Below are 16,034 nucleotides of genomic sequence, written 5' to 3'. Positions count from 1 at the left end.
TCAATGGGACGGGACCTCAAAGCGCCAGCCACTCGTCCACCACTGAACCGCAGCGTGTTACTTTACTAAAACAACAAATGTGGAAAAGGTGGGCTGCATGCTGCTTTGTGCCAAAAAAAAAAGTGATGTGAATTTAGGTCCCAGTGGGGTTAGGTTAACTTAATTTATTTGCAATGGAATCTTTACTCCAGGAAAGCCTCAGCGAGTCTTCAAGACTCTTTTTTTTTGGTCATGTTCAGCCAATTCTTTTTGAAGTTTTTTTTTTTGAAACGTATTTGCGAGAGGGAGAAAATAGGAATGCCCGGAGAAAAGCCCACACATGCAGGAGAACATTCAAGCCCTCCATGGATATTTCAGAAAATTACTCGCTATTGGGCCTCTTGCTTAATTCTAGACGGCATTCCTTAATGAGCTGTAAGGTTTTAGATGACTTTTTATTGGAAAGAAAATAATTAAACTCTCTGTTCTTCTGACATAACTCTCCGATGCGTCCTCTGGTTTAACTCCACGTGTTGTTTGGGATAATGTCCAACGTTTAACTCCATGTGTTGGGAGTTCCTGATGCAACTTTTATTGCATGAATTCAGAACCCCTGAAGAAGCTTCCAGTGCGTTGAGCGAAACGTCTGAGAGCTATAAAGCACAATTGTGTCATAAAAAAAATTACACATTTTAATCGGGTTACCGAAAATTCTGTGTAGCCATTGCTGTGTTGGCTTCGGTGGTCTGAGATCATCAACTCACAATGCACTCACGATGCATCCACATTTTTTTTTTCAATTAAAGGTTGCTGCCAAGTTGCAAATCCAGTATCTTGGCAGTGCCAACCGAAATGGTCTAACGCAGGCATTTGGCCTCTTGATTGAGCCAGCCAGCCAGCCAGGCAGCCACTTTGTAATATAATTCCTGTTCGAAATCCTCATGGTGAAAACAGAATGGGCAGTGTGATGTCAGTTTTGGCCTCTGGAAGTGAATTTATTTGGAAACTTGAAACAAAAGTATGGGTAGCAGCAGCAGCAGCAGCAGCGTGCGCTTTTAAATGGCCACGTGACCTAATTTAAACCAATCAGCTGGCAGGAGAAAACAAATGTAAACCAGTTGTACACGCACACATACACACGTAGAGTCGATATGCAACCTTTTGGCCTCAGCCACCTATAAGCATCAACTACCTATAAGCACTGCATATTCTTGACATCTGTTAGCTTTATAGCCTGAAAATCGTTTGCGCTTCCTTTACAGGAAAAGCGTTTTTTTTATTGCCTTTGCCAAACATTTCTTGAGCAGCTGCCACACACACACACACACGAATTTATAAGAACGCCAGCCATGAAAAAAAAGCGTCCAAGAAAGCTCCATATCAGAAACCTCGGTACATTTATTTTAACCGCTTCCAGATGTACGATGCCGTGTAAAGAATGCCACTCTTGCTCTGCAAAGTAAATTTTTTATTTTTTTAAAACCGCTTATTCTGTCGGACCTCACTTCGACGCACCCCGTTTCAATCCTGGCGCACGTCATAAAAGGAAACGCAGGAGCTTTGATATTTTGGAGGTAGGGGTTCCGTGAGCAGGATGCGCGTGCATGTTTTGTTAAACCACCCGACGTTGCGAGCTGTGTGCCCGCTCTCAGCTGTGGGGCCTTGCGCTCGTTAAACCGACAACGTTTGTGAGCGTGTTTCTCGGTTTATGAACAATAGAGTGGTAATACAAAAAAAGTGCCCCGTAAGTGTTTCAGTAATTCCAAGAGGGGAAGAGGTCAAGGTGCAGCCCTGCAATTTCTTGTTCATGCCACTGCTGGTGGAATGGCCTCCACCACAGCGAACTCTATAGAGCCAATTCGGAGGGCAATTGGCCGACGCTTTCATGCTGGTAAGGAGTCTTGGAAGTTGTGGAAGTGACCCACACTTGACCTCACCGCACGTGGCTTGCTGGTCAAATTGAACCGGTGACATTTGGACTGCAAGTCCAGTGTTCTCGCCACGAGGCCATGGCAGCAACCCAGTACTCTGAGTAATTCAAAGCAATTTCCTCTATCGGGCAAGTGATAGCCTATTGATATTCATTATTCTGCAAGGGGCTTCTGAGATTTTGTAGCTATTGGGGTGATTTGCGTAATCAAAAATTGGTCTCAAGGTGATTTCAAGTTGGACATTTGAGCTCACATCTAATAACATATGAATACGAGAAGATGATTGACGCACAACAACCCATTCCTTTCAGAACACGAAGAAGCGCCATCTTGTATTGGGTGAGAGAGGCCTCTTCAACGTAGCAGGGTTTTCTTCATAGCCTACATGACTCATAATAACACATTATTTTGTATGTATGTATGTTGAACTTCTTTCGCACCGCACGTAGCCGACCGTGCTAATATGAGTGTGCAGGGGGGGGGACAACAAAATGGTTAATTTATGGTTTCAATCTGATTGGTTGTTTCGGTGAGGTCATCACACCTATTTGAGAAACCTGGTCATGTGACATGCTTATCTTAACTTCCTGGATCTCATGCTGATGATGTTCCAAGTCGTCTCAAACGAAACGTCGCGTGTCTGATCGCTGCATTTCTTGTGAGGTTGGAACCGAAAACAATACAATTGCTGCGTTAAATACTCGTACACACGACGGTGATATTTGTTTACCTGTGTCGGGTGGTGGAGGGTGTTAGCAACACACATTGATCCGAATCATTGTCTGGCTTCATCCAAAAATCAATTATGAATCAGGCCCATTGAAGCTACTCCAAACGTCATAGTGTGGCATCATATTCCGAGGATGTTTCCCTGACAAGGACTGTAGATGGGTGTTTTCACTTAATTCCCTGACCGATAGCACAACTGGCCCATAATACGTCAGAAAATCTCCCCAAATGTGTCTATACTGTTCTACTACATTGAGATGGCCGTGGTTACAGTTTGTGAACAATTTGAAAGCTTTCTTCGCATGCTGGGCAATAAATAGCCTGTACAACTATGCAAACGTACACATATTTTACAAACACAGCAGAAATGACCAGAAAATATTACAATACAGACTCGTAAAGGTGGAAATCAAATTACGTGCAGGTGCTAGGTCTGTGATTACATCGCACGATCGGGAGATAACGGCAGCTTGGGGAGACTTTCATCCAAAAGGGGATTGATCGGTGCCAATGTATTGCTCACGGCACCGCTGGCAGAATATCTTCCGCTAGAGAAAGCTCCAGATGGCCTCTCTACTGGATTATTTAGCCTACTCTTCCACACTGGCTAGAGACATCATGCAGGAGGTGGGAGTACCCACGCTTTGCCCGGCCACGTGTGGCCTGGGGTTCCAGTAACTGTGGTGTATATATTTTATTATTTTATTGTTTCCCTTCAACGTGACTTTACCGAAAGAGCTAAGAATATGTGGTGCACCCCTTCATAAGTGTCGCTCTTGCGTAGGAAAGGCATCTCTGTGGGTTTAATATGCTGCGTGTTAGTGCTCCTACACTGAATCAATTATTCAGTTAAAACCTCCTAATGCGGTGGACTTAGATTTCTGAGTCGAGAATACAGGTTTATTCAAATGGCAGCCAAATGTGCAGCCACCCCCCCAAAAAAAAACGCAACTGTAGAAACTCTTCCGATACAGATACCTCATGCCATCACAGTGCCTTGGTTTGGCTCACAGAGTTTTTGGCAATTCCCGATGAACCTTGACAATTCTCGAAATCTTAAGCACAATAAACTTCATTGATTTTTTGTAAAATGTAATTTGCCATTGTCGCCTGTACCTGTGATTAGCACGGTTGGCTATGTACGATGCGAAAGAAGTTCAACGTACATACCTACACACATCCCGATGGAGGTGGGCTCTGGTTGACCTCACAAATACAAGGGGAGCAGTGGCAACCAGGCAAACAATCCATTGTTATTTAAGCTTCTAACAAAATATGCATTCATTTGGAATACAAGTCGGTTCATTATATCTACATTGTTTTATAATAATCACGTTCTTTTTCCTTCTCATTGTCGCTGCACATTTTGAACTGATTGAAAACACGTGCTCCACTCTGTCCAACTTGAAACGGCAAACAGCTGTTTCTGGGTTGCTGCTCAGTGGATAGGATGCCACTGGCCATCCAATGACTCTATCGCTTTATCTTCCACTCTCATGCTTCTCGTTGGCGCGCGTTCATTTGCGCACGTCTGCCACTGAGCTTCTCGACACATTTTTTTTGCAGCAGTTTATCGTTACCAACATCAAAACCACCCGCCGTAATACCCCCACTGACTGCAGTCGAATTGCGACTTGCTAATATACAGTAAATCAGTCCAGAGGGGCCCCTCTGTAGTCTTTCACCCCCTCTACCCGCTCTCATTATCATCATTTTTCTTTGTTTCTATCCTTCCCTGTCATTCCTTTAATGTCCCCCCATTGTCGTTCCTCTGCTATAATTTAGAATCCTCCGTTCTCTATTGGCTGATGTAATTCTCATCTGTTGTTTCTCTATAGCGATGCCATTTTTGTTGGCATGCTTTTGTGAATGTGGTTGTTTTTCGTGGGAGGGAGGGGGGGAGGCAGGCTCACTTTTAAATTTGTGTCGAGAGGTTTATTTTCGAACGTATTTGCAATATCGAGGTGAAGCCAAAAATAACATAAAACCTCCCGCAAATATTGTACCCATTTTATAAATGTGCTGACGTCCGTGGGCTGTACTGAGTCCGTGCTTGGTAAGTTCCACATTCCTATGGTGAGGCCAGTCCTATCTGACACTGTCAATGTGTGGCTTCCCACATAAGAGGGTCGCTGAGTTCACTCTGAACCCGATGTCTCTTCAGTGACCTTGCCATTGCAAAAAGGGCACTCAGGAATGGCGCTTGTTTTCTTTGGAGCAATACTCTTACACGAATTTAAACTTTTTGACTTGCTACCATTACCCCCCTCAGCACTTTTTAATGTAACCACTTGCAAAAGGGATTTGCTGTCGCAATGGATTCTCATCTGGCACTGAACAAAGGGAATGACTGAATGAACCTTACAATGTCTTCACTTTCTACGCACGCCATTCCACCTCACTCAGTTTCACGAGCTGTGTGTTCGATCAATCCCTCATGTTCTTGTCATCTCTCCAACGCGCCGCAGTTTATTTCAAACCAAATCGGTCTATTTGGTATTCGTGCCATTGTTATAGCAGAAGGGCTATCGTGAAGACGCTCGGTTTCACAGATGATCACAGTCCGCGGTAGTTTAACAGCAGGGGGCGATGTTGGGAAGTGATTTTAACCAATTTGTGGGCGACTTAAAAAAAAAATATATATCAAATTTGGACCTTGATGCTGGAACACATGGCATCGCCCAACGTCACGGGATCTCTGAAGCGAGGTTAAATACAGTCTGCGATATTAACCAGGGCGTATTCTGGAATCGAACCGCAAACCTCTGCAACAATCGAGAGACTCGCTTCCGCTCCACCGTGGAGAAAAGCGACTCGCTGAACGCGGCCTCACGGCGCACGTCTCTAAACACTCGAGGTGGGGTGCGTGGCACTTGGTGGAAGCTTCGGCAGTGACACAAAAAAATACTTCACCATAGTCATCGTAAAGTTACTCTGCTCCCTATCGAAAGATGCTATATCTTCATGGCGCAGAGAGAGAGAGAGACAAAAGCACACACGATTGTCACTTAAAGTTTGGAGACGCCGTTGGCGTTGGACGTGGCCAAGCGGGAGCGAGTTTGTCGCGGCGATTTGCGGTTATAGGCCTGCGGCCCGCCCTGGTTAATACTTGCGGGTGTTTAAATTATTTGAGAACGGACCGTCTGCTTCGCAGTCGATGTTTAAGATCTCGTGACGTTACCATATTGAAGAGTGCGCCACGTGTGCCGACGTCACGGTCCAAAATGTTTAAATGACACCGCAAATTACTCAATCGGTGAAACACGTAGCGACGTCGTCCCCCAACTGCAAAACTTCCACAGACTATATTTGTGGGTGAAACACAGCGCTTTCTTGATTAACTTGCACAATAAGACGAGCATTAATGCCAAAAATACTCACGGTTAAGTGACACCGCATCTCTGAGACTGACGCACGTACCAACGAGCGTCCTTCGAATGAATGAAAGCGTAAAACAAAGAGATAGATAGACGCTTAAGGCTGCCTTCATATGCTCGATTAAATACATTTAATCCATTCTCAATCCCACCGATGGGTGGCACGTCGGTGATAAATGTTGCGACCATAGTTCGCCACGCTGGTCGGCATTAGTGGGTGAAGTGGAAAAGGCAAGGATGAGTTCTGAAATCACTAGCTGTGGCAGGGACTCAAACTCGGTTCGCTGGGTTTTCATAGAAACAACGCCCCAACAAATGTGCCACCGCTCAGTCTCACGTGAATTAGAGGCCAATGGAATTCACCAAAACAACTGGATTCTAAATGACGCGCGAACACGCACACAGCACACGTTGCAGATTGGTTTCTCATATGGCAATTTATGTATTCACTCGAAGTGCATTTGCTTGTTCAGCATCTGCTCGAAGAAGGAAAAAAAACCGTTTTGAAATCAGTAAATAGAAAATACCAGGGCACTCATTTCCGCCATCGCCAATCTAAAATAAAATGTATTCCAGTGACCAATTGGGGGCTCTCAGACCAACGTTTCCCTGTAGCCTCTGTTTAAACAGGGCCAAGCAGGGCGCAGCAGTAGCATTTGTTTCAACAACTCTTTGTTTGCCCTGATTAAACACGCGCTGCTGTGCAACATCGCTCCAGAATTGCCAATTGCTCGGTGATTATTAATGTAATTTTATTTCAGAGATTCAGCAGATGTCGTCATTGTTTATTTATTCAATTGCACAACGATCATCCACAATTCATCAAAAGCAGCCCGTAATTATATTTTGACTTGTCAAACGCCTCCAAGTTGCCCGGGATTGTGAAAACACTGCCGCTAAATATGTCAAGATATCCCTTTTGCTGTTAAAGAGGCCATTGCCAGCAATATTAGCTGAATTATACATATCCTGCGGTGCAAATAACAATGCAATTATTCCTGGATTAAAATTGATACCACGGCCACAATGCACGTGTATAATTATGCGTGCAATAATCAATTATTTACAGTCGCAGTCCAGTACGCCATGGGAATGTTGAATTTCCACCACTTGCTCAGCGCTATCCCATTGCTTGAGCTTGAGTACACATTTCACTTTACTTAACACTTCTAAATAGGTCTGGGCAGTGTGGAAGAGTAGGCCAAAACACCGTCGAGAGGGGCTCTCCAGAGATCCCTTTGGCAGAGGACCTGCCGCCCACAGTAGCACGAGGAAGGAATTTCAGGGCTGCACCTTTATCGCAAGTAACTGATGGGAGTTTGTCCAGCACTGCCAAATCAACCCCCTAGATGTCAGGAGAATGCCGGCAATGTATTGATCAACCTCTGATCACGTGGCTAACACAGGTCGGAGTAGTGGCAGTAGGAATGAAAATAAACATTCAAATAAGTCGCGTCAATGATAATTAGGGTGCAGCATTGTCAGTTGTTTAAGAGTGTATATAGTTTTTTTTTTCACGTTGGTGGCAGGGCCCTCTTTAAAAGGAGCCTTGAGACTCAGCAAGGCGTTCCTGGGTCAACAATTATAACAATGAATAATACGAAAAGAACGGTGACTAACGTTAAAGACGTTGATCCTCCTCCTATCGTGCTCAGGAATGGCCAGTCCGCCTCCCGTGAGCACACACTATATTATATTTGACTCTTATTAGGCAGTGATAATGATGCAGGTGGTTAGTTTACTTATTTAATAAGGCATTGTTAATGACACATTTAAGACTTACTGTCCCATATAATGGACCAGCACTAATAAGATGTGTTCGAGTGGCACGGGGTACAATAATGCCGCAACACATTTCAACCGCGGTATCAGTACATGTCAGTTACGCGCTACTATTATGATCAATTGGACATTAACTTCTAACCCTTTTACCAGCTTTGCCTGATGGGAGCCCAATGCATATTAATCAAACTTTGCTTTGTTGGGTTCATTTGATTTGATTGATAACCTTAATTGGAAAACAAGATCAGCTGTGTGGCCAAGACACACGGTAGCACCAACGGATGGAAAATGCATTAAAGCAGAGTGAGATGCGTTCGCCAACGGAGTAATGAAGACTGCTGTGCACATCACTCACGGCGCACGTAGATATCGATGCGAACATTACGTTCATTAAACATCAACGTGTCTTAAAATGTCATGGACGGCCGCCCCCCCCCCCCCCCCCTTTTCTGTTGGCGTGCCTGAGCCAGTGGAGGAAATTCCACGTTCCTTTTATTTTGGAGGCCAGCCGTCACATGATGTAACGGCAGTTCGTATGTATGTTGTTCTTCATCTTTCTCACCGTACGTAGCCAACCGCGGTGATCGGAGATGCGGGGGAAGGACAACAAACTAAACACAAAAAACTCCGTTCTAAAGAAATGAGCTTTCAATCTAGACACGTGTTATAAAGCGGTACCTATTTTATCGGCCACAACGGTATGATGGGGTGACAGAAGTAATGCCACTAAACGGTCACTGAGATCACCTTAAATGCACACGATCCCGTCAGCAATCAGACGTTAAGCGGGGCTGAGCCTGGATAGTGCCGGGATGGGTGATCACCACACATAAAGCATATGTCATAGGCACAATGGGTAGCAGAGGGCAATGCAGCAAAACCCACTCCTGTTCTGTAGTCCCTTCACCTTCTCGCACTGACCAGCGTGGTGAAGTATGGTCAAGGAATCCTCACGATCCACAAGGCGTGGGGAAGCCCTCGTCCGGCAGTGGATGGACAACCGGGCTGTCCGTGTCCACATACAATCGTCACGAACAGGTCCTGTGAACTCGGGGCTGAGTGCGATCAGACTTTTGCACGGTTGGCTACGTACAGTGCGAAATAAGTTCAGCGTGCGTCCATACAAACGTGCCGAGCGACAGTCGGGGTTGTGCCCAGGAGTCCTACCTCTGGACAGAGCAAAACTAAAAAAAACACAAATCTCTGCTTCCTTGTGAGTAATATTCCCTCCGATATCTCTTGGAACGATTTCGCACTCGCGCGGTTCTCCCTAAGCCTGTAGCGTGACCTTGTTTAAAAAAAAGGGGGGGGGGGTATGACACAGCCGATGTTAAACGCACGTTAATGATCCAGCAATTCACTGATTCACTCACTCGCTTGCTCAGGAGCGGTGGTCAGTCACCTCCTTGTCACTCTTCCTTCGCGACTGTTCACGGGAACTTCACTCAACGATTCCTCCATCCAGGTCATCTCATCAACCACCACGTGGCGGCGACGTCACCACGGCTCTTGTGCCAGGCTAGGTGCACTTTAAGGCCAAGTGGAAGTGTTTAACGCCCGCTGACAGGAGGTCACGGGACAGACCCAGGTGCCATGGGTTGACTGACTGAGATGACTGACAACACACTCACTCGCTGGCTCACCCACTCGCTCACCCACCCGCACACTCACGACTCACCACACCGCAGGTCACACAACGCTTCTCCTTCTGCGTATGCCCTTGCACCGCTCAACTTTGTAATTCCCTTCCAAGGTTTATTTTTTGCTGAGCTCTTACAATAATGGCCTCGGTCAATTCAAGAAAACGACTTACACTCATATCGATTACGACTTTGAAGGTGTTGTTGGTTGCTGGCCGTTTGGCGTATTGAGCCTTTGGGCGCGTGCTCAGGAACTCTTGTGTATTATATATAAAACAAATGTTAACGTTCAAAATGTATACGGGGAGCTGAGCTCTCATTTGCCCGTCAAACTGTGGCGCTGGTATCTGCCCAATTATGGTTCCTGGAATTGCTACTCAGTTGGTAAGGTCAAAGGTCGAGGTTAAACTGCATGACAACCCCGTGGAGCCCTGTATATCTGGCTGCACTCAGCACTCTTTATTTTACGATATTTTACCGCTCCAATTTTGTTAAATAAGGGATAATGCATGACCACATTGTATCGGCCCAAGTAATGTGCCAAATCCAAAGGTTAAAGCTCAAGAATAGATTCAAGTTAGCGCAGCAAAATGTAGAGGCAAAGGTGTAGCTCTACAATTGCTTCATCATACCACTGCTGGCAGAAGAGGAAGCGGTGGCTTCATAGAAGCATGACAAACCTATTCTCCACGCTGGCCAGACGTCTTGGTAGAGGTAGTACCCACACTTTACCCCACCACATAACTGGCGAGCTGTGGCGGTGAACCCATTTATATAAACATGCCCATTGTTTCAACTGCCACGCCAGGAGATGGAACCGGGCGGCCTCTGGGTTGCAAGTGCAGTGTGCGAACCGTTACACCACCGCTGCACCACGTCGTTGTGTTTCTACATATGAGTCGTTTTGTTTCTAAAAAAAAGTCAAATAGTCACCAGGCTTAACACGTTCCGCGCCGCTCACCTCCACTGAGGTTCTGAGCGAGTGCTGGACCGGTCAATCTATGGGGTGACCTCTGTTGACATCTCAATCCTGCAATCCAGCACTTTGGAGATGGGGTTGGTGAATCGTACAGAGGTCGCCTGGTGTTGGAGACACCCATCTGACAGGCTACCAGATGGCATGTAGAAGGCAGTACAGCAAGGGGGACACGTGTCTCTTTGCGTGGGTTGCTGAGTATTATTCCAGACACTCCCGCGTATCAAGAACACTCTTAAAGGACGAGTCACACACTCAAATCGGCTGCTGCCAGGAACACTTGCTGAGTATATAAAAGACGAATATTTTGAAACACCACTGCTGCCCATGTGCCCATACTCACCGAGTCTGTTAATTTACCAAGGCAGGGCCAAATTAGATAATCACCACCAATGCTAGTGATCACACATCACCCTTCCTTCCTCATAGTAACTTTAACTACAAAAGCAATCGTAGATATTTTTATTTAACGAATGCTTGCTCGATCGCCCTGTTGTTGTGTTTTCATAAAATGCCAAGTTACCATCAGGTTGTGCGGCATCACCACCTGGTGCTAATTTTACCACCCCGGAGGAATGATGGGTGGTAGTTTTGGCTGTGACCAAGATTCTAACTCATGGTTTTTTTGATTAGCAGCTTGTCGCCATACTGCCGGAATTATGCTCTGTCAAGATTGAATTCTGCAGAATAAGCCACATGCACCAGCAAGCTGTCTTAAGAAACAATCTTCAGTGTGGAATGGATTAGAAAATAACGACAAAATAAATGTGAATAACCAACGATATGGCGATGAAAACAGATGTAAATGATTCAGCTATGACACAATGTACTATGTAAAACAAACACGACCGATACGCTGTTAGACAATATGTGCGTTATGCAGCCACCGCTCTGTTATATATCACGTAATTGTAGGTTATAGACATTCATATAGTTATAATACATTAATTCAAATATAAACGGGATATGGCTCAGTGGCTGCAGCAACTGGGGCAAAAAAATAAATAAAAAAAGCACAAGTTTAAATCTGGGGCATGATAATCTCATGGCCCTCATCCACATCATCATCATTACCATAATCACCATCGTTATCATCATCGCCATACTCACCGTCGTTATCTTCATCATCATCAATGTCATAACTACCATCGTCATCCTCATTATCATCATCATCATCGCCACCATGATCACCATCGTTATCCTCATCACCATCATCACCATACTCACCATAGTTATCCTCATCACCATCATCACCATACTCACCATAGTTATCTTCATCACCATCACCATAGTCACCTTCGTTATCATCATCGTGGTCATAAACATTCATCATCACGATCACCCCTTTGGAACTTCATGAAATGGGCACCATCTGGTGAGACGACACAGCATGGGGGGCAAAGTCAAACATGCTCATTATATCGATGGACGTATCCCTGCCATGGTAACGTGCAATGTTTCCCGATTAATTAGGATCACCGATAAACATGGGCATTGCTTTCATGGTCATTTCAGCATGGAGACACCTGGGGTTGTTGTAAATGTACGTACCCGCACAAATGACCTTCACAAAAACAACAGCAATGAATTGAGTTCCTTTAACATACCATCAATGTCATGTGGCCACTCCCACCTCTTGCAAGACGTCTGACTAGCATGGAAGAGTAGGCCAAAATAACTCGTAGAAGTGATGTATAGTAAGTATTCTGCCAGCAGTGCCATGAGCAAGCAATTTCAGGTCAACACATTTATATCGAAAATGAAATAAAGAAATATAATGAAGTCACGTAGAAGGGAAACAATAAAAGAATAAAAATATATTGTTTTATATTTGTATTATTTTATTGTTTCCCTTCTACGTGACTTTACCGAAAGAACCAAGAATATGAATCCCTGCAGTCACGAAAGCTTTAAATCAAAATATTATGAAATAACACAAAATCTAGCAGTGTGACACTGCTGGTAGAATGGTCGATTCGCAGTTCTAAAGTTGCGAGTTAAAATCCTGGTTTGGGATCAACGCAGCCCAACATCACTCCGAATCAAAAAGAAACACTGCCCTAGTCCACATACATTGACAATGAAGTAGCCAAAATGAAAAAGTGATAGGTAAGCAATTGGGGACAAGTTTGTAAATATAGTCCATCACAGCGAGTTTGTAAATGAGGGTCATTTACCATGCCACTGGAGAATTGCATTGTTGCCTCCCAAGATATCGCCCTGCCGAGTAGCGATACAGCCCCGCAGTTAGCTTGATCGGTCTGATATGAGCACGACTGGGTGCTGGGGAGGGCCGTTAAAGGTGCAGCCCTGCCATTGTTCACTCGTGCCACGGCTGGTGGGCCACTATTCCACTGTGGCCAGACATTTGGGAATACCCACAACTTTATCCCACCGCAAGCAATCCTGCTGATTGAATAAGTGTGGATGTACCCATTCATACTGATTGGCCGGACTGACGCGGGCAGATTTAAATAAACTTTGCCCCGTTGTTTCAACTGCCGTGCCAGGAAAATGAATCGAAATGGCGACCACCGGATTGAAAATCCAGTGTGCTGATCATAACATCCGTCGTACACACATTACTGTACACTTACATCCACACTTACATCCAAAGCCAAGAAGCTTTGGCGTGCAGACAGCATGAATGCATATTCTGCTCCAGCGCGTAGAGTTTGTTTGTCTTTTTCCCAATGAATAGAACCTGCCGGGGCTCTGGATTGTAAGTTCAGTGCGCTAACCAATGCGCGCCACGGGGAGGCTGGGAGCCGTAGGAAAGTCTCTCCACGTGCGACTTTGCGATGACCTCTGTTCCACGTAATCTGAGGACACATCAAAAATGTCATCACCGGCGATAAGACAGAAACCCTGGGAGTATTATTCCGTGCGCTCCTCCTGGGCCAAGGCAGTTGTCCCCGAGTGAGGACGTGGCTCGTAAGTAGGAAATGGCTTGAGCAGGGCTCTGAAACTGCGGAATGAAGCTGCGTGCGCGTGCCCGTCTGCGCGTATCACCCCTGGGAATCGTGAACTCGTATAACCCTCTTAAAGTGAAGCGTCTAAAAGTCTTAAACTCTCGTGGCCGTCATCCATCGTGCTGCGTAGGAGTAGGAGTGCAACGGAGCGTCAGGTCGTGGATTAATGTTGATTCTTTTTATACATTTGATTTACACAGAGACCTTCCTAAGTATCCTTACCAGGTGACAATTTGAGCTCGATCGATATTTACTTTGTCCAATGCAGATCTCTATCCAGTACACACCTGGCGCACGTTTCTACGACTTTTCTTTTGAAATAGATGGGGGTTTGATGCTCACACATACAACGGGGCATTGCCTGTGGTATTTTTTTCGTGACCCTGATCCAGTGGTGAGAAATTCAACATTTCTCACGAACAGGGACACCTGCTATTCGATTGTAACCTTAAAACATCGCAGTGAATTGTTTTTCTGCTTATTTGCGGCAATTGTGGTGCCTCGATATATGGTGAACTTGAAAAAAAATCGAACGGGGGTCGTTTTTTTTTTTTTAAATGACTAAAGTTATTTTTTTTAATGAAACTAAATGTTGACATATCCACTTTGGGCTTGTTCACACAATGCGGCTAATTCCTTAGCGTAAAAGGCAACGTGCACCCTTGTTCAAAGGCACATTTAGGCCACCTTAGAATTTGTGGGTATGCAACCTTCACAATATTGCCCAAGCTCAACAGAGGGCGTGCGTGCCTGCGTTCCAAACTGTCCGCTCGTCTCGGAAACATTGAAAATGTGGTCTTAAAAACACAAAATGACAGCAACAACGCAATTCAGTTCCTCGAGTAGCTCCCAGCATGTGGAGCGAAGAGTCAGACATCGTGCCAAACAACACGCGGTACGACCCGAAACGGAGGCGAGAGTGCCACAGTAGCACAACCGCGACAAACCCGACGCAGTTCCATGCAAGTTTTGTCTCTTTATTTTTTTAGAGATTGTAAAAAAAACAATACAGGCTTGTCTCTGGACAGGGCGCCTTTGCTTTATACATTTCATTGGGACGCTTTTTTTTTTAGCTGAACTACCCAGACAATTTTGTTGGATGCACTGAATGCAATCCGGAAAATATGCCTCGCCAAGATATTTATATATGATCAGAAAAACACTATAACAGCCTCCAGCTGAACTCCACATGCAGAATTGCACTGGCGATTGTTGCCGCATTAAGATGCCATTGTGGCGTTGGCTGGTTCGACCCGTTAATCGCAATCCTTCAAAAACTCTTGCAGAAGCATCATTTACAAATATTCCAAGGGAGACGTGTTTCCATCTGGGTATTAAAGGCCCTTCTCCCAGCAGATCTATTAATCAATGGGCAAAAAAAATGTTGCCGGAGTGGCGACCAATGGAAGGCCTTTGTCGCAGGTCCAGTGGGATTCCGCAGCCCAGATTTCGGGCGACTGAGAGGGCCTCCCGTTCCCATCGCTACCCCCCCCCCTACCCCGACACCCCACCCCCGGCTTCCCCCCCCCCCTCCACACCACCCCTACCCCTTAAACTCCCCTTCTGCCTTTTATTGGGTAGGCATTTGACTGGTAATTAGCTAATTGCTTGCAGTGCCCAGAGGAGTATCACAAGCGGAATACTAACCGGGAACTTTGTGTGCACCCTCGTCCTTGGCTCCGACGATGAATCGCCGTACTCCCGCACAGCGGGCGAACGCGGAGAGCCTCCAATATTTCTTGTCTCGTCAAATGGCGATGCAGTCCGAGGCAAACGCCGCTGGAGGCCTGCGAAGCGATCCGCGTTTGCGAGGCGGCGCCGACGCCGCCTTTGCGTTCGCGCGGTTCGTGTTCATCCGTGGCGGTCGCGCAAGCGCGGTGTAGATGCTCGCACACATATCCGTCACGCCCGTGAAAGAATGAAAACCGTGTTTTTTTTATGTGCGTGCCAAAACAGGGGCATATTGAAATTTTGATTTAAAGCTTTCGTGACTGCAGGGATTCATGTTCTTGGTTCTTTCGGTAAAGTCACCACGTAGAAGGGAAACGATAAAATAATAAAAATGTGTTGCTTTATATTTTTGTTATTTTATATTTTTATTATTTTGTTGTTTCCCTTCTACGTGACTTTACCGAAAGAACCAAGAATAGGAGCATATTTGCCAGTCTCAGACTTTATTAGTCCTTGTGGCATGTGTCAGCTGTTACCTTGCAGCAGCTTTACATCCTTCTTGAGGCTGTATCAAAAAAAACTCGGTGGCATATTGCTTACTTTTACAGGCAAATGTGTGTTGGTAAGTTAGTCCATTTTGTTTAACCAGGTAAGAACTCAAGGGACCGAGAGAGTCTCATTTGCAATAGTGACATGGGTCACCAAAACGACGCAAACTAAACAATAAAAATCACACCGGAAAAACCGTGTTACGAGAGAAATCTAATATGCTGATCAAGCATATATCAACATGCGAGGAAGATTGCTACATCACAGATCATGAGAGGTGGTGGCTGCTTTAGGAATGCCTTCATCTAGCAGTGGATTAAGCGTGGATGATGAAATTACAATTTCAAATACATTTCCCTGTGACCCGTGTGTAGTAGCAAGAATAGAATTGCAAGGAATTGCAGTACTGATGACAGCAGTTCTGACTG

At 45.4% G+C, this 16,034-nt stretch overlaps 1 long non-coding RNA gene across 1 annotated transcript; it reads right to left on the bottom strand.

Annotated features, from left to right (window-relative positions):
* Window positions 1-332: 332 nt before the first annotated feature.
* LOC116945776 (uncharacterized) lies at window positions 333-15,616 on the bottom strand. The gene is made up of 3 exons (XR_004403366.2): window positions 15,034-15,616; window positions 13,024-13,236; window positions 333-11,786 (listed from the first exon to the last, which is right to left on the bottom strand). It is a non-coding gene; the product is annotated as an uncharacterized LOC116945776 (long non-coding RNA).
* Between the last annotated feature and the right edge of the window lie 418 nt (window positions 15,617-16,034).

Source organism: Petromyzon marinus, chromosome 25, assembly GCF_048934315.1.
Source record: "Petromyzon marinus isolate PM22_M1 ecotype Great Lakes invasive population chromosome 25, UKy_Petmar_22M1.pri1.0, whole genome shotgun sequence".
NCBI classification, from domain to species: domain Eukaryota; kingdom Metazoa; phylum Chordata; class Hyperoartia; order Petromyzontiformes; family Petromyzontidae; genus Petromyzon; species Petromyzon marinus.
This window is presented reverse-complemented; position numbering and strand designations above follow the sequence as displayed.